Here is a 25,251-nt window from a genome sequence, read left to right as displayed (position 1 = left end):
AGTGCCTGTGCCACATACCAGGTACTCAAAGCCATTTGCTGAGTGTATATTAATGAACTAATAGCTTGAGTGAAGACTTCACAATATTGCATTACCTTGCATTTATTTAGCACTTTACAATTTACAAAATGCACTCACTTGTCTCATTCATCCTCCTGATAATCCTGTGAGATGGGCCAGGAGACATGAACTATGCCCCAAGACACCTGAGGTTCCGAGAGGTTAATGAACCGTGTTTGGTACTAGAGAGCTGATATTGCACCCTAGGTTCTCTGATGATCTTGATCTTTCTACTACCCCAGGAGAAAAGATGGACCTAGGAAGGAAAAAAACAGTGGGGTCAATTTTGTCCCAGGTTGTAGGTAAATCAAATACCAATATCCTCTATAATTTTCACTGAAAAACAATACAACAAAATTTGAATGATTAATGGATATAAAAATATGGGGCGTAAGGTGGAGATGGTTAATGACTACAAAAATACAATTAGATAGAATGAATAAAATCTAGTATTTGACAGCACAATAGGGTGACTATAGCTAACAGTAACTTATCATACATCTTAGAGAAATGAACTAGTGGAATTGGAATGCTCCTAACACAAATAAATTATAAATGTTTGAGGTGATGGATACCACAATCACCCTGATTTGATCATTACATTTTGTATGCCTGTATCAAAACATCACACATACCCCATAAATATGTACAACTATTATGTACCCATAATAATTAAAAATAAAATTTAAAAATAACTTGAATAAATATGTACCCAGACATGATAGATACAGAGAGAGAGAGAGATGATAGATAGGTAGATTCATACTTGACTAAAATCTAGGTTAAATTGACTTCATAGGTATACTTTATTCAATAAATAGCTAAACTTGTATTTGTTGAGTAAATGTTTAATGATTCTCGATTGTATGCTCATTGTTAAGGTTTAATTAGAAGATATAATGTATTAGTCTAGGGCAGAATTTTAAAAGGCACCATAGTAGAATTGCTATAGCTTTAGCAATAGCACATAGCATATTTAGTACAGCATAGAGCCATGTTGTACTTGCCAATCCAGCAAAGGACACTGTTAGTGGGATATCAGGCATAACATTTCTTAATTTCTGGTGTTATAAAATAATAAAATGTTTAAAAGATAGAAATATAAATTCTAAGATGTTTAATGAAAATTCCTTCTGTATAATAAATAATGTTACGGATTCTTACAGCTGGAAGGAAACTGTAATTTAAACCTCTCATTTTACAAGTGAGGATGCAGATGCTAAAGAGATTAAGTAGTTTACCCAAAGTCAACACTAGGTTGATGGTAAGAGGTGAGTCTCCATCTCAGGTATTCTTGTTTCTGTTCCAGTGTTCTTTCACTTCAACAAATTGTGTCTCCAATATGCAAATCAAAGAAGTTTGAATTGAGTCATTATTCAAAAATTAAAAGCTTGGCTCTTTAATGTAAATGTAACCACTCATTTTCTCTTAAAAAGTGATGGAGCAATTCTTTTTTTTTTTTTTTTTTTTTTTTTTTTGAGGCGGAGTCTTGCTCTGTCGCCCAGGCTGGAGTGCAGTGGCGCGATCTCGGCTCACTGCAAGCTCCGCCTCCTGGGTTCACGCCATTCTCCTGCCTCAGCCTCCCGAGTAGCTGGGACTACAGGCGCCCGCCACCACGCCCGGCTAATTTTTAGTATTTTTAGTAGAGACGGGGTTTCACCGTGTTAGCCAGAATGGTCTCGATCTCCTGACCTCGTGATCCACCCGCCTCGGCCTCCCAAAGTGCTGGGATTACAGGCGTGAGCCACCGCGCCCGGCCAAGGAGCAATTCTTAATGATGAGCAAACACTTTCACTTCTACTTACCACAACTGTATTGTATGAAAGGGCATGATTCCCAATTTTTGATGGAAAACTGTAAAGAAAAAGAAACACATCTGTGTCAATCAACACTTCTATTAAATTTCTATTCTATTCCTTCTTAAGATAAAATGTAGCAACTTTGTGGATTCTCTTGAAGCAGAATCCACTGGAAAAGCATTCCAGAATAATGAAGTATTTTAGATACCAAATCAATACTTGCCACATTTGAGTGACACAATGATTAAAAATTCCATTATAAATAAGCAAGAAACATAAAGTATTCTCTAGATAGCAAAGAATGGGTGGGACTTGATACTTCTGTCACCATTCTCCTATATTGTGGGAATTTATAATGCAATAGCCAACACTATGTAAAGCCAGGGAATGTTATTTTTCAGCACCACGTGAGATGCATAATGCCATCTGATCTGATTTAAAAAAGACTATTTAGAGGCAAATGCTATAGCTCAAGATGTTATATAGTATTTGGTGACGGTGGCTAGGTTTATGTCATAAGAATGGGAAAACCCTATTGATTCAGGGAGAAAGATAGTGGAAGATTTTTGTTGTTGTTATAAATTAAGTTACTTCAGACTTCTGACTAAGCAGATTATTGAAGACCAATACATCCAACAGGAGATGATAACCTGGATGTAAAATGAAGAAACCCATAAAGAAAAACTGTGGTCAGACTCTCGATGCAAGGGTCGCAGCTTTATTTCAACCTATCAGCCAAGGTGAACGTGAAGGACTATAAAGGGAGCCTCGGTCATGATTAGGGGAAGGCACACCCTCAATTATGTAAGGAAACAGCAGCTATCAGTGCAGTTATGTGACATGCATTTCTATTTAATAGGTAGATTTATTTATAGTCGTATATAGTATATTTTCACTGTAAATAACTTACCAACAAAGTCACAAACGCCTTCATTTTTGTTAAGAAAATAAAAGATGCAATAAATGTTAAGATATTCACTCAGGGACAACATTTAAGCAGTCTTCAGCCATGGTCTTGCAGAGCCAGTGTGGTCAGATATATTAGCCTGTGGGTTAGGGAGTCAGCATTAATTGATTTTTTTCCATGTCTGCGGTTTGAGAAGTAGAAAAAGAAATCTGACAAGAAGTTTACAATTAAACTTTAGAATATAAATTAAGTGGCCTTTTTTCGTGTGGCTTTGGGCAGATTAATTAACTCTTTAATCTTTGCTTCTTGCAAGAATTAAACGAGAATGCAGATTTGCTCTGAGAAGAATCGTAGCATCACAGTCGAGAGCACAGGCTTTGGATTAAAATGAAACCACATTTGATTCTTGTTCAACATTTATGTATTATATGATATTGGGAAAATGATTTAACCTTTTTTTGATGCCTGGCACATATAAGTACTTCAGGCTATTATTAATAAGAATGACAAATCAGTTTTATTAAACATAAATTAATCAGAATTGCATATAAGTCCCAAGGAAATTTGTGAGTTTGTTACTGTAATCAGAGTTAAATAAATGTTTGCTATGAATGACTCATGAAAGAGGTGAGTTTTAGAGCTTTATAGGAGAAAAATGTAAATTTGTCTTCTTTTTTTTTGAGATGGAGTTTCCCTCTTGTTGCCCAAGCTGGAGTGCAATGGCGCAATCACGGCTCACTGCAACCTCTGCCTCCCAGGTTCAAGAGATTCTCTTGCCTCAACCTCCTGAGTAGCTAGGATTATAGGCTCATGCCACCACACCCGGCTAATTTTTTGTATTTTTAGTGGAAATAGCGTTTCACCATGTTAGCCAGGCTGGTCTTGAACTCCTGACCTCAGGTGATCTGCCTGCCTCTGCCTCTGCCTCCCAAAGTGCTGGTATTACAGGTGTGAGCCACCACACCCAGCCAAATTTGTCATTATTTATAAAAATTATAAATATGCACATTCAACCACAGAACTGTGGAATATTGCAGAAACTACAGCATGAACACATAAAACTATAGTACGGTGATATTCATGGCTGATTATTTGAAGCAGCAAACACTTGGAAAAAATAAATTTCAGTAATGAAAATAGTAATTACTAATTTATTGAGTATTAATTATATTTCAAAATATTGTTGTAAGTCTAAAAAACTTAAGTAATAATTTATTTTTCACAAAACCCCTATGGACTTTTATTATCATCCCTAGTTAATTATAGTCATAATAAATAATTATGTATATTTATAAGTACTATCCTAAAATGCTGTTCAAGAAGAAATAAACAAGATTCAAAATCCTATTGCACACACACATGCACTTGCACACATGCACAAAAATTTCAAATTATATATATATATGTATGTAAAAATATAAGTCTGGCTACTGTCACCACTTCTGGTCCACATTTCATGAAACTAAATATATTGCTTTATAGAAAATTATGCCCAAACCTAATAACTTAAAACAACAGCATTTTTTTAATATATCACAATTTTTGTGGGTCAGAAATTTAGACAGGCCTTGGCTTGTTTATTCTTCTATTCCACATGGCATCAACCAAAGCCACTCAATAGTATTCAGCTAGAAGATGGGCAGGTTTGGAGGATACAAGATGGCCCCACTCACATGCCTGGTACCTTGGCAAGGATAGCTGAAATGTTTGGGCTCAGCTGGGACTGTTGACCAGCATTTCTTAAGCTGGCTTCACCATGGCTTGGGATTCCTTACAGAATGAAAGTCTCGGAGTAGTTTCATTTCATTTTATTTAAAATTATGTAACCATTTATTATTAGTCAATTAATTTACATATAGTTTTGCACCATAGTCTATATATATATATATGTATGTGTGTATATATATATATATTTAAGTATGTATATATATATGTGTGTGTGTGTGTATATATATATATATAGGTAAAGATGTTTAGACTGGATTTAAAAAAACAATCTAACAATATATTTTTGTACAAGAGACTCAGATTAAATATAAGGACACAGAAAAATTGGAACTAAAAAGGTAGAAAAATATATATCAAAAGATACGAGCCAAAAGTAAGCTGAGGTCTAGATGGTTTTTGCAGTAAATTTTTTAAACAAGCAATGCTCGATAAAAATTATTACACAAATTTTCTAAATATTAAAAAAGTAATAACACTACTGAACTCTACAAGGCTATTAGTTATATATTATATCCATAAAGACATTTTGGAAAATAAAAATTGAAGGCCAATCTCACTAATAAATATATATACAAAAATTCTAAACTAATATGATAAAAAGGATTCTTGCAATATTATAAAAGGATAAAAACACAAAGAATTGGGTTTATTTCAGGAATGCAAGGTTGATATAACATTCAAAGATCAATGTAATTCATCATATTAACATAGTAAATGAAGAAAATCATTTTCTTATTGAAAAATTAAAAACCTACTCATGAAAATTCTTAGCAATATCTGAGAATATAAGGAAAACCTCTTGATCTGGAATGCATTACTAATTACAAAAAAGGAAGAAAAGCCAATAGTACCATCATAATTAATGGAAAAATATTGAATTATTTCCCCCTGTGTTCAGGAAAAATACAAGTCTGGCTACTGTCACCACTTCTGGTCAACATTTCATGAAACTAAATATATTACTTTATAGAAAATTATGCCCAAACCTAATAACTTAAGACAACAGCATTTTTATTATATATCACAATTTTTGTGGGTCAGAAATTTAGACAGGCCTTGGCTGGTTTATTCTTCTATTCCACATGGCATCAACCAAAGCCACTCAATAGTACTCAGCTAGAAGATGGGCAGGTTTGGAGGATACAAGATGGCCCCACTCACATGCCTGGTACCTTGGCAAGGATAGCTGAAATGTTTGGGCTCAGGTGGGACTGTTGACCAGCATGTCTTAAGCTGACCATGTCCCATGGCTTGGGATTCCTTACAGAATGAAAGTCTCAGAGTAGTTTCATTTCATTTTATTTCATTTAAAATTATGTAACCATTTATTATTAGTCAATTAGGTTACATATAGTTTTGCACCATAGATAATAACAATTTTGTGCATAATGTTTTGTCTGCATTTTCTATTTTTATTTTTTATGTTTGAGTCATACAAAAGTGGAATTAGTAGGAGAAAGCGTATGAATACTTTATTTTTTATGTATCAGTTCAGCGACCCAACAGGGCAAGGTAAAAGCTGCCAGTTCTAGTAATGCCTATCCCCAAAACTGGCCCGATTTCACCTTTGCCATGTTCTATTGGTCAATCAAGTATAAAGGCCACTAGTAGATCAAGGGAGGAAAGATCAAGAGAAGAAAGGCAGGAAGAAGAGAATTAGATTCAATTTTTAATTGGTGGTTATCTTTAATTGTCCTGTCCACAGAAAGGCAGAAATAAATCTGTTATTAACTGAATTTGACATTATCATCTGTATAAAGTCCAAAAGATCTACATACAACCTATTGGAATCAAACAAGAAATTTGGCAAGGCCACTAGTAGAAGGGCACTATACAAAAATCAATTGTATTCCTATAAATCAACCAAAAACATAAAAGAAAAAATACTAAAAATATCATCTACAAAAGAATAAAATATATAGAGTACTTGCTAGCAAAACATACTAAGGATATTCCACAGTAAATACTGCAAAATATTATTGTGATAAATTAAAGAATATCTACATAAACGGAAGCATATGCCATGTTGATGAATTGGAAGACTGAATCATATAAAGATGTCAGTTCTCCTCTGATGGATCTATAGTTTCACTGTAGTCCTAATCACTATCCCAGCAGTATGTGTGTGTGTTTGTGTGTTTGTAATTTGAAAAAGCTGATTCGAAAATGTTTGCAACATGTAAAGGGTTAAGAATAGCAATTTTGAAGAAAAACATAACTTTAGAACCTGAACTACCATATTTAATAATGACTAACAGACTAGTATGAGTACAAGAATAGAAAATAAACCAATGGGGAACAAATTAGAATTCAGAAACAGACCCAAACACATCATGACACCTGATGTTTGACAAAGCTGACACTGCAGTGCATTGGGGAAAGGATAACAATTATTTTTTTCAATAAATGGTGCTAGGTCAATTGGATATCCATTTGAAAACAAAAAAGTGTTGAACTTTTTATCTCACACAATCCACAAAATTCAACTCTAGTTGGATTGTAGATCTAAATGTGAAAGGTAAAAAAATAAAGCTTTTAGGAGAAAACTTAGGAGCATATGTCATGACCTTGAAATAGACAAAGATTTCATAAACACCAGCCATAAAAGAAAAAAAGAGTAAGTTGGATTACATTAAAATTAACAACTTCTGTTCATCTAAAGACACTATTATGGGAGAAAAAAAGCAAGCAACAGAGTGGGAGAAATTATTTGCACCACATATATCAGACAAAGGATTTTTACCCAGAATATAAAGTAGTGCTGTGAAATGACAATCAAAAGCAAATAAGCCAACATGAAAATGGATAAAATTGAGTGCTATGAAACAAAAGATAACCAAGTACTCACAGGAAAACAGAGAAATGCAGATGTAAACTGCAAGAAGACACCTCTACATGTTTACTAGAATGGCTAAACTTGAAATACAGGCAACAAAAAGTGTAGTAAGGATGCAAGGCAACTGAAAGTAACTTACACACATCTGATGGCACTGTAAATCCATACAACAATGCTGATCAACTATTTGGAAGTATCAACTAAACTGAAGGTATACAGCCATATCTTATTTTACTGTGCTTTGTTTTATTTCAATTCTCAGTTACTGCATTGTCTGCAAATTGAAACCTTGTGGCAATCCCATATTGAGTAGATACATGGTGTCTTTTTTTCAACAACATGTGCTCACTTCATGTCTCTGAGTCACATCTTGGTAATTCTCACAACATTTCAAACTTTTTCATTATTGTTATGTTTGTTATGGTTATCTGTGATCAGTGATCTTCGATGTTAGTATTGTAATAATTTGTGGGTATCACAAACCATTCTCTTATGAGTCTGCAAACTTAATTGATGAATATTATGTGTGTATCTGACTGCTCCACTGACCAGTCATTCTCCCATCTTTCTCCCTCTCCTTGGGCCTCCCTATTTCCTGAGACATAACAATAATGAAACTAAGCCAGTAATAACCCTACAATGGCCTTTAAGTGTCCAAGTGAAAGAAAGAATTGTACATCTCTCACTTTAAATTAAAAGCTAGAAATTATTAAGCTTTGCGAGGAAGGCATGTCGAAAGTCAAGACAAACCGAAGGCTAGGCCTCTGGCGCCAATTAGCCAAATTGTGAATGCAAAGGAAAGGTTATTTTTTTCCTTTCTTTAAAAAATTGTTTTAAAAATTGATATATCATAGTTGTACATATTTTTAAGGCAAGTGTGATATTTTGATACATGTATGTAATGTGTAAAAAGTTCTTGAAGGAAACTAAAAGTGCCACTCCAGTGAAAACACAAATGATAGAAAGCAAAACAGCCTTATTCTGATATGGAGAAAGTTTGAGTGATTTGGATAAAAGATCAAACCAGCCACAGCATTATTTTAAGCTAAAGGCTAACCCAGAGCAAGATCCTAACTCTCTTCAATTCTACGAAGGCTGAGAGAGGTGAGAAAGTTGCAGAAAATAAGTTTGAAACTATCATGGGTTGGTTCATGAGGTTTAAAGAAAGAAGCCATCTCCATAACAAAAAAAGCGCAAGGTGAAGCAGCAAGTGCTGATGTGGAAGCTGCAGCAAGTTATCCAGAAGATACAGCTAAGATATTTGAAGAAGATAGCTACACTAAACAACAGATTTTTAATGTAAACAAAACACCCTTCTTGGAAGAAGATGCCATCTGGGATTTCACAGCTAGAGAGAAGTCAGAATGTGGCTTCGAAGCTTCAAAGGACAGGCTGACTCTTTAGTGAGGGGCTAATGTGACTGGTGACTTTAAATTGAAGCCAATGCTCATTTATCATTCCAAAAATCCTGGGGCCCTTAAGAACTATGCTAAATCTACTCTGTCTGTGCTCTATAAATGGAACAACAAAGCCTGGATGACAGCACATTGGTTTGCAGCATGGTTTACATAATATTTTATGCCCACTGTTGAGACCTACTGCTCAGAGAAAAAGATTCCTTTCAAAATATTACTGCTCATTGACAATGCTCCTTCTCACCTAAGAGCTCTGATGAAGATGTACAAGGAGATTCATATTGCTTTCATGCCTGTGAATACAGCATATGTTCTGCAACTCATGAGCCAAGGAGTAATTTTGGCTAATTATGTAAAAACTCCATTTTGTAAGCTGCCATAACGTAGTGATTCCTCTGATGGATCTGGGCAAAGTAAATTGAAAACCTGAAAAGGAGTCACCATTCTAGATGCCATTAAGAACATAAGTCATGGAAGGAGGTCAGAATATCAACGTTCAGAGGAGTTTGGAAGAAGTTGATTCCATCATGGATGAATTCGAGGGGTTTAAGACTTCAGCAGAGGAAGTCCCTGCAGATGTGGTGGAAATAGAAAGAGAACTGGAATGAGAAGTGAAGGCTGAAGTTGTGACCGAATTGCTTCAATTTTATGATAAAATTTGAAAGAATGAGGAGTTGCTTCTTATAAATGAGGAAATGAAGAGGTTTCTTGAACTGGAATCTACTCCTGTAAGACGCTGTGAATGTTGTTGAAATGACAACGAAGCATTTAGATTATTATGTAAACTTGGTTGATTAAGTAGTAGCAGGGTTGGAGAGGATTGACTTCAATTTTGAAAGAAGTCCTACTGTAAGTCAAATGCTATTGAACACCATTACATGCTACAGGTAAATATTTCATGAAAAGGAAAAATCCATCGATGTGGCAGACTTTAATGTTGTCTTATTTTTAAAAATTGCCCCAGCCACCCCAACCTTCAGCAACTACCACTTTATCTGTCAGCAGCCATCAACATTTAGGCAAGACACTTCATCAGTGAAAAGCTTATGACCTGCTGAAGTCTCAGATGATCATTAGAATTTTTTAGTAATAAAATATTTTTAAATTAAGGTATATATATATATTTTTAGACAGAATGCTATGGCATACTTAATAGACAACAGTATAGTGTAAACAACATGTACTGGGAAACTAAAAAATTTGTGTGACTCACTTTATTGTGACCTTCACTTTATTGTGGTGGTCTGGAACCAAAACCTCAGTATCTCCAAGGTATGCCTGTATATTCCTGTAAAAGCATAACTAACATTTTGTCCTGCTAATGTAATGAATAAGCAATATGTATCACATGACACAGAGAAAACAAAATATTTTCCACCCAGAGATACAGCAAGAATAACAGGCACACCTGTGTAGTTCTGGGCCTCAAAATAAATGAAACCTTGAACATTTCCTAGAGCCCTTGCCTTCCCTGTAAAAATGTATTTATTGCTGATTTTGTGATGCTGATATCTGAAGATAGGCCATGATCTTTGCAAACATAATAATCACATAGAAATGTTGCTCTTTTCCCACCATGAATAGATGAATCAATTAATGTAAACTTGGAAATTATGCTGATTTTTTCAAATAGTTTGCTCATTTTTAAATTTTTTTTGAGCCTTCTTTTGACAATCTTAAAACACAATAATCAGCTCCTAGTTCTACACCCAACACATTACATGCATAAGTTTAACAGACATGTATAAGACTATTCACAGCAAACCATGAATAAATGCATGTGGTACATAATGAATAGACTAGACTAAATAAATGAATTGTAGTTTATTTGTTCAATGAAATACTATCCAACATAAGAATGAGCATGACACGTCGTTGTGAGGAACAGCTCAGCATGCATAAGGTTGACTCAGTGTGTGTCAGTCCTGCTTGTGTGGAAAATAGAAGCCATGTATGTGAAAGAAAAAGTTTCTTTCTGAACAAATTCCTTAGAATCCTGAGTGACTCCAAAAATCTAGAAAGACTTTGGTCACAGATGATGTGAAAGGGTTGGGGGGTGGTTAGTAGTGATGTGAAATGGTTGGAAGAAAGAGAATTACATTTTAATAAGAATAAAAGAGACTTAACCTTGCAGAGAGAGGAAGGCAAAGGAGAATCAGCATGTCCAGGCATGGTTTTAGCCTTGCCAAGGCTGATGAGCGATAAATCTTCAGCTACTTTCTTGTCTCTTCTAATCTCGCCCATGATTAAACTGATTAGCTTAATACACTTCCTAAACATTTCATGGATGTAATGTCCTTCAATGATAAGTATGAATATAACTGAAGCAGATTATACAACTGCAGATTTATCTAGCTAGAGTTTCTTAACCATAATATGCAAGTGCATGAATCATCAAATGCCATTTTTAATGATCCAGCTCCTATATACGTGGGCACTAGAAATACAGAATAAAACATAAGATTTGGGCCGGGCACAGTGGCTCACGTCTGTGATCCCAGCACTTTGGGAGGCCAAGGCTGGCAGATCACGAGGTCAAGAGATCAAGACCATCCTGGCCAATATGGTGAAACCCTGTCTCTCCTAAAAGTACAAAAATTAGTTGGGTGTGGTGGCAGGCACCTGTAGTCCCAGATACTCAGGAGGCTGAGGCAGGAGAATCGCTTGAATCTAGGAGGCAGGGGTTGCAGCGAGCCGAGATCGCGCCACTGCACTCCAGCCTGGCGATAGAGTGAGACTGTCTCAAAAACACAAAAACAAACAAAAAACCCATAAGATTTGGTTTCTTTACTCAAAAGAGCTAAAAACATACAACAAGAAATAAAGTTGCCACATATAAAACCAGTGAGTGGGTGTAAAAATGACATTTCAGTGTCTACCTTGTGTTAAGGGCTAACATTCAAGTGTCCAGCAGAGGATCTCAGCTGAAATAAGAGACCATGAGGTGCAGCACCAGGAAGCATCTGTGATAATTTTGTAACAACATCACTGGAACTGCATACATCTTTATGCTACAGTAATATTTAGACCACCTGTGGTATTAAGTGTAAGGTTTTACATAGGTGTGGGAATAATCATTATTTTCCAACATACCTAAGTGGGATACCAGCTTGATGACCTTGAGCAGGAAAGCCTATGGATAATTCTAGATTTTGGAATTCATCTTGACCCAATTACTCTGGCAGCTTTTATATGAAATGGAAGGTCAGTAACACTTAGGATCCTTGGCAACTCTGTTATGGGGAATCCTTCACTGATTGTAGCACAGAAAGAAGTTATGTCCACTGTCTCACTTTAAAAGGGACCACTGAGTTAGCACAAGCCATGAATATCAAGATGGTGCCAGAAGTATTGAATTTCCAGCTCAAAACCAACGCAGCAACAACCAGAGGTGAAGTCCAGCTTTGAGATGGGCACTTGGGTTTTCATTCCCTTGGCAAGTTGCAAAAATTATGAGAATGGATTCACAAGCGTTTGTAATGGCCCCTGGAGGATTCCAGAAATGTTTGGGAAGAGTCACCATGAGAAAAGTCTAGGTTCTCTTTCAGTGCAGGGCTTGGAGCACCAAAATTGGAAGAATTTGTTTAAGTGTCACTTCACACATTCACTCAACAAATAATTTATTGAGAATCTGTTCCCATACCTGGCAGGATTCTAGTCTTTCGGGATATAACAGTGAATAATATAGATAAGGAGCCTGCTTTCAGAGAGATTATATTCTAGTGAAGAGAGAGAGAATATATAAACTTGAAAACAAGTGCAAAGGTTACAGAAAATATTAATACTTCTGAAGAAAAATTAAATGGTAATGACATAAGGAGTGCCTGGGTTACAGTGAGTCCTTTAGTCAGGGCTGCTGGCCAGGCTACTCTGTGGATCTAAATGGGGAGAAGCAGGCAGCAGTATGAAGATTAGGGAAGAAAGGACAACACAGCTTCAAGAAGCCTTGGACATGTTGGTTACAGTAGCATTTAATTGGGGGAATTTACTTGACTCCTTGAGTTTATAGACAACTGTCATAAAGGTTCTTGGGGAAGTCCTATAGTCTCTGATGTATGCTAATGGATGCACTGGAATGGCAGGAGAAAGACAATTAGGGAAATTACGCAGAGTTGGCATTGCTCTTGCACTGATGGCATATCTGAAGACAGCCTATCCAAAGACCTCCACAGGTCTCCCAAGCTTTACCTCCACAGGTACATGCAGAGCTAAATTAATCACTGAATCTCTGCAGCTCCAACAGTATATTAATACTCCTTTACCAATGCCCTCACATTGAATGTTACTACAGAGGCTTCATGTTTCAGTGAAAAGACTTGAAATTTTGAAGTTTGAAGACTTGAGTTCAGGTCTGGGTTCTACCTGACAAAACTGAGTAAACTTAGACAAGCTACATAATCTTTCTGGTCTCAGGTACTTTATCTGTAAATCAGAATGATGATACTAAGATCATGGAGTTATTGCAGTGATGACATGAGATCAATGTCTACAAAAAATTGTTTTTCATTGCAAAACATAATGCTAATATTTGCCTTCAGAATGTATTCAACCTGAACCAAATCCAACCACAGGGTGAATTGACTATCTTCTTAAATGTCTGCTACACAACAGATATATCTTTTATATCTCTCTTTCCTTAGGAATTGCCAACCAAGAAGAGCTGACTGGTATCTCTAGATGAAGCATCTGACTCTAGCCTCTCTCCAAAAGGACAAATGAACTCTCAGCTTCTCGCTGGGTTTATCCAGTGCGTCATGTGCAAGTTCAGGGCATGAATCCATTCAGCCTAAAGCAATTCATGTTAGAAATATTTGAGCCACACCTGTGTTCATTCACCTTAGCTTCCGACAGAGCCCGTGGCCATTCCTGACTCATACTTCCATGTCTTCAAGTGAGAGGGAGGAGGACTACAGTGGAATATTACCTGTGACAGTGACCAAGGACCACAGCAATTCAGATCTACTTACTGATAAATAGGAACAGTGGGTCATACTTTTCTGATCTACTATCTTCCTCTGTGGTTTCTTTTTTCTTTTTAAAAAAATATTTGAGTTATACCTTTCCAAAAAATTAAATCACAGGGCTACCCACCTCTGAAAGCAAGGAACCCTTCCCTTTTTAGTATGAAGCAATTGAAATGCAAAAAAGGAACATCCACAGAAGGCTTAAACCAAGTATGACAGGAAGCTGTGATTTCTAGGCCACATGTGGCTTGCCTGGCTTTTCAGTAAGACTCATGATATATATTTTTTTAATTTGCAAAGATTTTTAATTAGATATATTTATTAAATTTTTTGAATACTTTGCATACATAATAATTGTACATATTTATGGAGTACATATGATATTTTGATACATGCATACAATATGTAATGATCAAATCATGATATTTAGGATATCCATCACCTCAAATATTAAGCATTTCTTCTTGATGGGCACATTTTAAATCTTCTCTTCTAGCCGTTTTGAAATATACAATAAATTATTTTCAACTATAGTCACTCTGCTGTGCTGTTAAACACTAGAAGCTATTTCTGCCATCTAACTCTATGAGTTACCCATGAACCAACCTCTCTTCATCCTCCCTCTCAACCCTTCCCAGCTTCTGGTATCTATTATTCTATTCTCTGTCTCTATGAGATCAAGTTTTTTAGCTCCCACACATGAGCGAGAACTTGCAGTATTTGTCTTTCTGTGGCTGGCTGACTTCACTCAACATAATGACCTCCACTTCCATCCATGTTGCTGCAAATGACAGGATTTCATTATTTTTTATAGCTCAGTAGTATTCCAAAGTGTGTATATGTATATACCACATTTTCTCTATGCATTGATGGAAAGTTTGGTTGATTCCATATCTTAGCTATTGTGAATACTGTTGCAATAAACATGGGGTGTAGATATTCCTTTCATATACTGATTTGTTTTTCCTTTGGATAAATATGCAGTAGTGAGATTGCTCAATCATATTGTAGTTCTATTTGTAGTTATTTTGAGAATCTCCATGCTGTTTTCCATAATGTCCGTACTAACTTACATTCCCACCAACGGTGTATAATCTTCACATCCTCACCAACATTTGTTCTTTTTTGTCTTTTGATTGTAGCCATTCTCAGGTGAGATGATATCTCATTGTAGATTTGATTTGCATTTTCTTGATGATTAATAATGTTGAGTATTTTTTCATATACTTGTTGGTCATTTGTATGTCTTCTTTTGAGAGGTGTCTATTCAGGGATTTTGCCTATTTAAAAATCAGATCATTATTATTATTGCTATCGAGTTGCTTGAGTTCCTCTTATATTTTGGGTATTAGTCCTTTGTCAGATGAATAGTTTGCAAATATTTTCTCCCATTCTATAGGTTGTCACTTTGCTCTGTTGATTGTTTCCTTTGCCATGCAGGTTTTCAGTGTAACGTAGTATCATTTGTCAATTTTTGTTTGTGTTACCTGTGCTTTTGAAGTCTTAGACATACAATCTCTGCCTAATGTCCTGAAATGTCTCCCATGTTTTATTCTAATAAAATAAAGTTTTATAGTTTCACCTCTTACGTTTAAGTCTTTAATCCATTTTGAATTGATTATTTATATGATGACAGATAAGGGTCTAATTTCATTCTTCTGCATATGGATATCCAGCACCATTTATTGAAGACACTGGCTCTTTCCCAATGTATGTTCTTGGCAACTTTGTCAAAATCAGTCACCTGTAAATACATGGATTTATTTCTAGGTTTTCTATGCTGTTCCTTTGGACTTTGTGTCTGTTTTTATGCCAATACCATGCTGTCTTGGTTACTATATCTTTGTAATATATTGTGAAGTTAGGTAGTGTGATGCCTCCAGCTTTGATCTCTTTGCTCAGTATTGCTTTGGCTATTCAGAGAATTTTGTTTTCATGCAAATTTTAGAATTATTTTTTCTATTTATGTGAAGAATGTCGTTGGAATTTTGACAGAAATTGAATTGAATCTGTAAATTGCTTTGGGTAGTATGGTCATTTTGATCATAGTAATTCTTCCATTCTATGAGTATGGGATGTTTTTCCATTTGTTTGTGTCCTCTTCAATTTTTTTGAGACAGAGTCTTGCTCTGCTGCCTAGGCTGGAGTGCAGTGGCACAAACACAGTTTACTGTGGCCTCGACCTGTTGGGCCCAAGGTGGGCCCAGCCTTCTGAGTAGCTGGGACTACAGGCATGCACCACCACACCTGGCTAATTTTTTTGGATTTTGTAGAGATGGGATCTTGCCATATTGCCCAGGCTGGTCACAAACTCCTGGCCTCCAACAATCCTCCTACCTTAGCCTTCAAAAATTCTGGGATTACAGGCATCAGCCACCGCACCTGGCCAGTCTTCAGTGTATTTTATCAATGTTTTTCCTGTATAGGGCTTTTACCTGCTTGGTTAAATGTATTCATAAGTACTTTTTGTGTGTGACAGCTATTGTAAATTGGATTATGTTCTTGATTTCTTTTTCAGCTAGTTTATTATTAATATGTGAAAACACTACTGATTTTTATATGTTGATTGTATATCCTCCAAAATTACTGAATTTGCTTATCAACATTACTGAATTTGCTTTAGAGTTTTTGGGTGGAGTCTTTAGGTTTTTCTATATACAGGATTATGTTATCTGCAAAGAAGGACAATTTGACTTTCTCTTTTCCAATTGGGATGCCTTTAATGTTTTTTCTATTGTCTGATTATTCTGGCTTGGACTTCTAGTACTATGTTGAATAAGAGTGGTAAAAGTAGTCATCCTTGTGTAGCAGGACAAGCTGCAGACAAGAAGCCCTTCAGACACCAAGTTGTGGAAGGAAAGGGCTTTATTCAGCTGGGAGCATCAGCGGACTCACATCTCCAAAAACCAAGCTCCCTGAGTGAGCAATTCCTGTCCCTTTTAAGGGCTTACAACTCTAAGGGGGTCCACATGAGAGGGTCATGATTGATTGAGCAAGCAGGGGGTATGTGACTGGGGGCTGCATGTACCACTAATCAGAACGGAACAGAACAGGACAGGGATTTTCACGATGCTTTTCCATACAATGTCTGGAATCTATAGATAACACAAGCAGTTAAGTCAGGGGTTGATTTTTAACTACCAGGCCTGGAATGCGCGCGGGCTGTCTGACTACTGATTTCTCTTCTGTCTTTTCTTTAACTCCTACTTTTTCTTTGAGGCAGAAATTGGGCATAAGACAATATGAGGGGTGGTCTCCTCCCTTATTTGTTTTGTTTCAGTTCTTGGAGGAAAGGATTTCAGCTTCTCCTCATTAAGTATAATGTTAATGGTGGGTTTGCCATATACAGCCTCTATTATATTGAGTTATGTTTCTTCTGTGTCTAATTTGTTGAGAGTTTTTGTCAGGAAAAGAAGTTGAATTTATCAAATGCTTTTTCTTCATCTATGGAGATGATCATGTGGTGTGTTATTCTGTTTCTGCATTGCTATAAAGAAATATCTGAGGCTGAGTAATTTATAAAGAAAAGAGGTTTAATTGGCTCATGATTCTGCAGGCTGTACAGGAAGCATGGTACCAGCATCTGCTTACCTTTTGTTGTGGCCTCAGGGAGCTTTTACTCACGGCAAAAGGTGGAGCAAGAAGTAGCGTGTCACATGGTGAGAGTGTGAGCAAGAGAGAGAGAAGGAAGAGCTCTCAGACTCTTAAACAACCAGAACTTGAGTGAATTGAGTAATTCACTTATAACCACAGGGGTTGTGCTAAAGGGTGGTACTAACCCATTCACGAAGGATCTACCCCCATGATCCAATCACCTTCCACCATGTGATTCCCAGTGTTAGAGGGAATCACATTTCAACATTAGATAAGAAGGGGACAAATATCCAAACTATAACATATGTTTTTGTCATTCGTTCTTTTGATGTGATTTATCACATTTATTGATTTGTGTATGTTGAACCATCCTTGCATCTTTTGAATGAATCCCACTTGATCATGATGTAATCTCTTTTTGATGCGCTGTTGCATTTGGTTTATTAGTATTTTGTTGAGGATTTTTGCATCTATGTTCATTAGGTATATTGGCTTTTAGTTTTCTTTTTTTGTTGTTCTTTCTCTAATTTTGGTATCAGGAAATGCTGGCCTCATAGAATGGGTTAGAAATAATTCCCTTTTTTTTCAATTTTTTTGAAATTGTTTGAGAATAATTAGTATTAGTTCTTTATAAGTTTGGTAAAATTCAGCAGTAAAGCCATCCAGTCTTGGACTTTTCTTTGTTGGGAGACTTTTTATAACTGATTCAATTTTACTACTCATTATTGCTCTGTTCAGGTTTTCTGTTTCTTCCTGATTCAATCTTGGTAGGTTGTATGTGTTCAGGAATTTATCTATTTTCTCTAGATTTTCCAATTTGTTAGTGTATAGTTCTTCATAATTGTCTGTAATGATCATTTGTATTTCTGTGATATCAGTTGTAATATCTCCTTTTCATTTCTGATTTTATTAATTTGTGTCTTCTCTTTTTCTTGGTTAGTCTAGCTAGCAGCTTGTCAATATCATCTTTTCAAAAAAACCACCTTTTTGTTTGACTGATCCGTTGTAATTTTCTTAGTCTCTATTTTGTCAATTTCTGCTCTGCTCCAATTTTTATTATTATTTTCCTACTATTAATTCTGGGTTTGGTTTGTTCTTGTTTTTCTAGTTCCTTGAGAAGCATTGTTAGATTGTTATCTGAAACTTTTCCAGGTAGGTACTTATTATTATAAACTTCCTTTTTAGCCCTACATTTGCTGTATCCCATAGGTTTTGTATAATGTGCTTTCATTTTCATTTGTTTTAAGACATTTTTAAATTTCCTTCTTAATTTCTCCATTGACCCAGTGGTCATTCAGGATCCTGTTGTTTAATTTCCATGTACTTACTGGTACAGTTTCTAAAGTTTGTCATTATTGATTTTTAGTTTTATTCCAATGTGGTCTGAGGAGATACTTAACATAATTTCAACTTTTAAATAAATTTTGATATTTGTTTTATGGCCTAATATATGGTCTATTATGGAGAATGTTCCATTGGCTGATGAGAAGAATATATAGTCTGCAGCTGTTAGATGAAATGTTCTGTAAATGTCTGTTAGGTCCATTTGGTCTGTAGTGCATATTAAATCATTGTTTCTTTGTTGATTTTCTGTCTAGATGATTTTCCAGTGCTAAAAGTGGAGTGTTGAAGTACCCAGCTATTATTGTATTGAAGTCTATCTCTCTCCTTAGCTGTAATAGTATTTGCTTTACGTATCTAGGTGGTCTGGCATTGTATGCATATAAACTTAGAATTGTTATATCCTCTTGCTGAACTGATTTCTTTCTTATATAATGACCTTCTTTGTCCCTATTTATGTTTTTTGACTTATATAAGTATAACTTATATACTGCTGCCTGCTTTTGGTTTCCATTTGCATAAAATATATTTTTCAGCCCTTCACTTTTAGTCTATATGTGTCTTTACAGGTGAAGTGAGTTTCTTGGAGGCAGCAAATAGTTGAGTCTTTCTTTTGATCCATTCAGCCAGTCTGTATCTTGCAATTTGGGAATTTAAACCACTTACATTCAAGGTTGTTATTGATAGGTAAGGACTTAATCCTGTTGTTTTCTTAATTGTTTTTTGATTGTTTTGTATAATCTTTGTTTCTTTCTTTCTCTTTTATTGTTTACCTTTGCAATTTGGTGGGTGTTTTTATAGTGGCAACTTTTGCCTTTTTCTCTTTTGTGTATCTACTGTACCAGTGAGTTTTACACGTTTGTGTTTTTGTGATAGCAGATATTGTCCTTTCACATCCAGATGTAGGATTACCTTAAGAATTTCAAGTAGGGCTGGTCTAATGATGATGAATTCTCTCAGTTTTTGCTTGTCTGGTAAACACTTCATTTCTCCTTTATTTTTGAAGGACAGCTTTTCTAAGTATAGTATTCTTGGCTGGCAGTTTTTTTCTTATTTTAGGACTTTGAATATATTATCTCATTCTCTCCTGGCTGGTAAAATTTCCACTGAGAAATTCACTGTTAGTCTGATGGGAATTCCCTTATATATAACTTGATGTTTTTCTCTTGCTGCTTTTAGAATTCTGACTTTGTCTTTGACTTTTGACAGTTTGACCATAATGTGCCATGGAGAAGACCTTTTTTTGGTTGAGTCTATTTGGGAATCTTTCGGCTTCCTGTATCTGAATTTCTATCTCTCTTCCAAGACTTGGGAAGTTTTCAGCTATTGTTTCATTAAATAGATTTCCTATGCCCTTGCCTATCTTTTCTCCTTCTGGAATTCTCAAATTTCCAATATTTGGTTGCTTTTTGGTTTCTCTTTTGTCATGTAGGCTTTCTTCTTCCTCATTTTCTTCCTTCCTTCCTTCTTTTCTTTCTTTCCTTCCTTCCTTCTTTCCTTTTTCTTTCTCTTTCTTTCTTTCTCCTTTCTTTCTTTCTTCTTTCTTTCTCCTTCCTTCCTTCCTTCCTTTCTTTCTTTCTTTCTTTTTTCTTTCTTTCTTTCTTGACTATATTATTTCAAAAGACCTGTCTTCCAGTTCAGAAATGCTTTCATCTGATTGATCTAGTCTATTGTTGTAGCTCCCAGTTGTACTTTTTGTTTCATTCATTGAAGTTTTCAGTTCTGTGGTTTTCGTTTGCTTTTTTTAAAAAAAAAAAGTATCTCTCTTTTTGTTCAACTTCTCATTAATATACTGAATTGTTTTCCTGATTTCTTTGTATTGTTTACCTGTGTTGTCTTGTATCTCACTGAATTTCTTTTTTTTTTTTTTTTTTTTTTTTTTTTTTGAGACAGAGTCTCGCTGTCGCCCAGGTTGGAGTGCAGTGGCGCGATCTCGGCTCACTGCAGGCTCCGCCCCCCGGGGTTCACGCCATTCTCCTGCCTCAGCCTCCCGAGTAGCTGGGACTACAGGCGCCCGCCACCTCGCCCAGCTAATTGTTTGTATTTTTAGTAGAGACGGGGTTTCACCGTGTTAGCCAGGATGGTCTCGATCTCCTGACCTCGTGATCCACCCGCCTCGGCCTCCCAAAGTGCTGGGATTACAGGCGTGAGCCACCGCACCCGGCCACTGAATTTCTTTAATGTCATCACTTTGAATTCTTTTTCAGACATTTCAAATATTTTCTTTAAATTGAGATAGTTACTAGATAATTATTGTGCTTCTTTGGAGGTGTCATGTTTGCTTTTTCATGTTTCTTATATTTTGTTGATATTACATTGATAGCTCCACATCTGATGTAACAGTCACTTCTTCCAATTTAATGATTTGGTTTTAGTAGGAATATACTTTCTCCCATAGATGTACTATCATGTTGGTTGGGTAGGGTGCTTGGCTTTGATTCTGGGTGGGTACAGTAGTGTGATCTCTGTATGATTTATTTGGCTGTTAATCAGCATCATTGGTGTCTGTGTGTTTCTTAGTGGCTTAGGCTGCTGTTGTTATTGGAGGCTGTGGCGAGGCTTTGCTGGGGATGGAAACACTAGGCAGGCTGATCCTCAGGCACCTGTGGTGGGCCAGATATGCCAGTTCTCAGGCCCCAGGGTGACATATGCAGGCACCAGAAGAGGCAGGTCCTGGTGGGCCAGTCCTTGGGCCTCCAGGTAACTTGTTTGGGTGCTGGCTATAGCAGTGGGTGAGGTAAGCAGGGGGCTTCTTTCACCCTCAGAAGGCGTGTTTGGTTTTGGCAGTGGCAATAGCAGTAACAAGCCACTCTTTGGATTCCTGAGTGGCATATTTGGGTGTCATCTTGGTGTTAGTGGACTGAGTAGGCCAGTCCCCAGTTCTGTCAGTGGGACAAGCTGATAAGTTAGTGGAAATCGTGGTAGGCTGTGTGGGCTTATCCCCAGGTCCCTTTCAGCATATTTGGGTAGTGGTGGTGGGCAGGTTGAACCCATCCGCAAGCTCCCGGAAGATGTGCATGGGCACAGTCATGGTAGATAGAGAGGAGTTGATCCCTGGGTCCCCAGATGATGAACCAGCAGTGGCAGCAGTGGGTAGGACAGACCTGTCCTCAGGCCCCTGAATGGAATAAGTGGGTGCCAGTAACAGTGTGCTGGGCAGATCAATCCCCAGATCCCCTACAATGTGTGTGGGTGCCAGCAGTGGCAGATGGAATGGGTCAATCCCTAAGCCTTTGGACAGCAAACTCAAGCACTGGCAGTGGTGGAAGTGAGCAGAGTAGACCTGTCCTCAGACTCCTGGGTGGTGCAAGCAGGCACTGGCTGCAGCAGACAGGATGGGCCTTTCCTTAGGCCTTGGGACAGTGCAATCAGATAAGCCAGTCCCCAGACCCTCTAAAGGTGTATGCATGTTGTCAACAGTCCTGTCATTGAAGTGCACAGGCTCCTGTCAGTGTCAGTGGCCTAGGCAGGTGGCTCTCAGGTTCTGGTGAGCACATGCTTTACTCCCTTTGTCTTGGTGGCATTCTCCCTGGTGTGCTGTACCACCTATTATTCCCTTGGGTGTAGGACACTGCATGGGCTAGAATGCTAGAGATTTAGTCACAGTGCTGGGTCCAGCTGGCATCATGATACTGCAGCTTTCTGGGTGAATGTGGGAGGATGTCAGCAGGGCTCCAGGGATCTGGAGCTATTGGGCCCCATGGCAGGATATAATCTGGTGGGGGCTGGGCTCTCAAAATTCCACCATGCTGCAGCTCCTTGGGTCTCAGTTCTTATGTGGAACCCAGCATAAACTTTTTCTCTCTGGAACAATACCTCTGCATAGACTTTAGGAAGCTCCCTGTAGTAGTCACAGGGCCTGTGAGGACCAAGGGGCTTTCCCATGGCTGAGGTTGCAGGAGTGTGCAGTAGGAATGTGGACCACTGGACATCTCTCATATCTCTCATATTTTCCCTGCAATAGGGAATTCCTCCTAGCCAGGCAGACGGCTTTGCTTCCTTCTCCTCCTTTGTCCCAGAGGTTTCCTGTCACTTCCTTGCTGAATTTGTTTCTCTCTCAGAAACTCTATTCTAGGTGTGGTTACCTACTTGCTGTTTGGTTCTTCTTTGTGGAGGAGGTGAGTGCCAGGTCCCTCTAGTCCGCCATTTTGAAGCTTCCTCTGAGGATCTAATTTCAAAGCAAAGGTTTCAAGAGGAAAAAGGCTCCCAGGGGCTCAACATGATATATAAAGAAATCCGATATTTGTCTTCCAGCTGGGTGGTGCCAGAGGTCATGTCACCATACACAAAGTTGAGTCCTAGCATCCGGCTTTTCTGAGAAATGGCATTTGGTCTTATCATTCACCTGATGGATTTGTTTCTGTTTATTGCTGCTGTTACACATTACCACATACTTAGTGGCTTAAAACAACATAAATTTACTATCTTACAGTTCTGAAAGTCAGATGTCAAAAATGAGTATTATAGGGCTAAAATCAAGATGCTGGCAGGCCTGATTCCTTATAGAATATCCAGGGGAGAATTGATTCCTTGGTCAGTTCAGTTTCTAGAGGCTGCCAGCATTTCTTGAATTGTGGCACATCATGACAATCTCTATTTCCATGGTCACACTGCCTTCTACTACTCACTTTGATATCCTGCCTCTCTCTTAAAAGGACCATTGTGATTATATTGGACCCACCCAGATAATTCAGAATAATTTTTCTATCTAAAGATCCTTAGTTAAATCAAAACTACAAAATCCTTTTTTGCCATATAAGGCAACATTCACAGAACCTTGGTATTTGGATGTGGACATATTTGGTGGTTATAGTTCAGCCTAGCACACTTGGGATGCCTGGTTCAAACCATCCTGTCTACCTGAGGATGAGAGGGACTTTTCCAACCAGAGGAGGAAAGCTCATACTGGCTTAAATTGAGGGGAAGGTAATCACATTTTGTTCCTTTCTCTATTCCAACACCTTAGCTAATTCTTGACATACAATAGGTGCTCGAAATGACAAAGATGGCTATTGTCCCCCAGTATGCATTTCATGACTTGTGCTTTGTCAATAGAATTCCCTGGTTTAGCCGAGGACAAGGCTACTTGCCAGTAGGTGTTTTCAAGTTCTGGCTAATGGGAGCAGAAGACATGTATACCACTTCTAGATTATACTCTTAAAGTGAAGCAGAGAGCCCTTCTTCCCTTTCTTCTCCCCTTCTCACTAGCTAGAATTAAAATGTGAAAATGGAAACTCTGGCCATTGGGTTAGCCCATGAGATGGAAGCCATGAGCTGCAGACGAATTAGGCAGATAGAACCTGGATCCTCCACATAGTAAAACAGCCTTGGACTGTTTATGCTCAGACTATTTACAGACAATTGAATTAGAGATCAATAGACTTTTTTCTTGTTTGGGCCTTTGTTATAGCAACCAAACTCTTATCCTAAAATAGCACTCTATGTATGAAGTTAATAAAGGAACAAACAAATTTTATCCAAAGCTTTGCCACAAATTGGCTATATGATCTTACAAAGATCACTTTGCCTCTCTGAACCTTAGTTCCTTTAGCTGGAAAATAGAAAGGATAATAATACGCACATGATGTGTTGCCAATAACAAATGAAAGGGGACATGTGAACATCATTTTTGAACTCTAAGGCACTTGACAAATATAAGGGTTGAAAGATTAAAATGTAATTTCTGATTTCTCTTCAAACATGCTTGGCTTTTTAACATTTTATTGTCCAAAAGGCTCTGCCAATTTTCTCATTGACTTTCATTTATTTAATAAGGTCACCAATATAATTTGCAGAACGTATATAAACTTTTTTCCTTCTAGGACTTAATAAGTCTGTGTTTATTTTGGGTGGGAAAAATGGGGTCCATTTATTTTTATTCTCTGAATTTGCCTTTGTAAAAATGTTTGCCAACCACAGGCTTAAAAAATGTCTATTCCTCTGTTAGTGACTGTGCAAGTGAACATGGCTACCCAATTGCAGATTCAGAATGAACAGCTTAAAAAGGGAATTTGAAAGGCTGCATGTTGGGGTGGGTTAGAGGGCAACTTACAGAAATTAGGACTGGCTGTCCACAGAGGGTGAAAGTGGCAAATAACTAACCTTTCCTACACAAAGAAGGTCTGGAGACATACTATGTGGCCCAAGGAGCAGGCAGACAGCAGATTCTGATGTTCTCAATGATGCATATTGTCTTCCAGCTTCAGATCTCTGGATTAAGCCACAGTTTAAGTTCCATATTCAGAAAGTGCTAATAGCAGAGTTTGAAGAGTCCAATGGCGAAGGGAGGAGACCGGCTGCTGGGCATTCCCTCCTAGGCTCCCATTGGCCATTTGGGCCCAAGCAACAACTCCTTAAACCCTTCTCTTGGCTTTTTGATTCTTCTTTATCCTTCATTTTCATTCTTTACCATTCTAGCCTCTATGGGACCAGAGATGAGGCAAAATAAAATGAGCATTTGGGAACCAGAGAGGATAATAATGAGCTCTTACATTTTGAAATGAACAGTACTTAAGAAAAAGCATTATCAATGTTTAATATAATGGGAGGGTAAATGAATATATGGTTTACTTGGTTATTCCTTTGTTCATACATGTAAAACTCACAT

General features: G+C 37.3%; 1 long non-coding RNA gene across 1 annotated transcript in view; it reads right to left on the bottom strand.

The window, feature by feature from the left end:
• Positions 1–299: 299 nt before the first annotated feature.
• LOC109027660 (uncharacterized) overlaps positions 300–25,251 on the bottom strand; it is a 194,476-nt gene continuing 169,524 nt past the window's right edge. Inside the window, exons 3-6 of the long non-coding RNA XR_002006688.3 lie at positions 2,770–2,905; positions 1,866–1,914; positions 1,302–1,395; positions 300–316 (exon numbers count right to left, since the gene is read on the bottom strand). This is a non-coding gene — a long non-coding RNA (uncharacterized lncRNA). The remainder of the gene's footprint in view (positions 317–1,301; positions 1,396–1,865; positions 1,915–2,769; positions 2,906–25,251) is intronic.

Source organism: Gorilla gorilla, chromosome 6, assembly GCF_029281585.2.
Source record: "Gorilla gorilla gorilla isolate KB3781 chromosome 6, NHGRI_mGorGor1-v2.1_pri, whole genome shotgun sequence".
NCBI lineage: Eukaryota > Metazoa > Chordata > Mammalia > Primates > Hominidae > Gorilla > Gorilla gorilla.
This window is presented reverse-complemented; position numbering and strand designations above follow the sequence as displayed.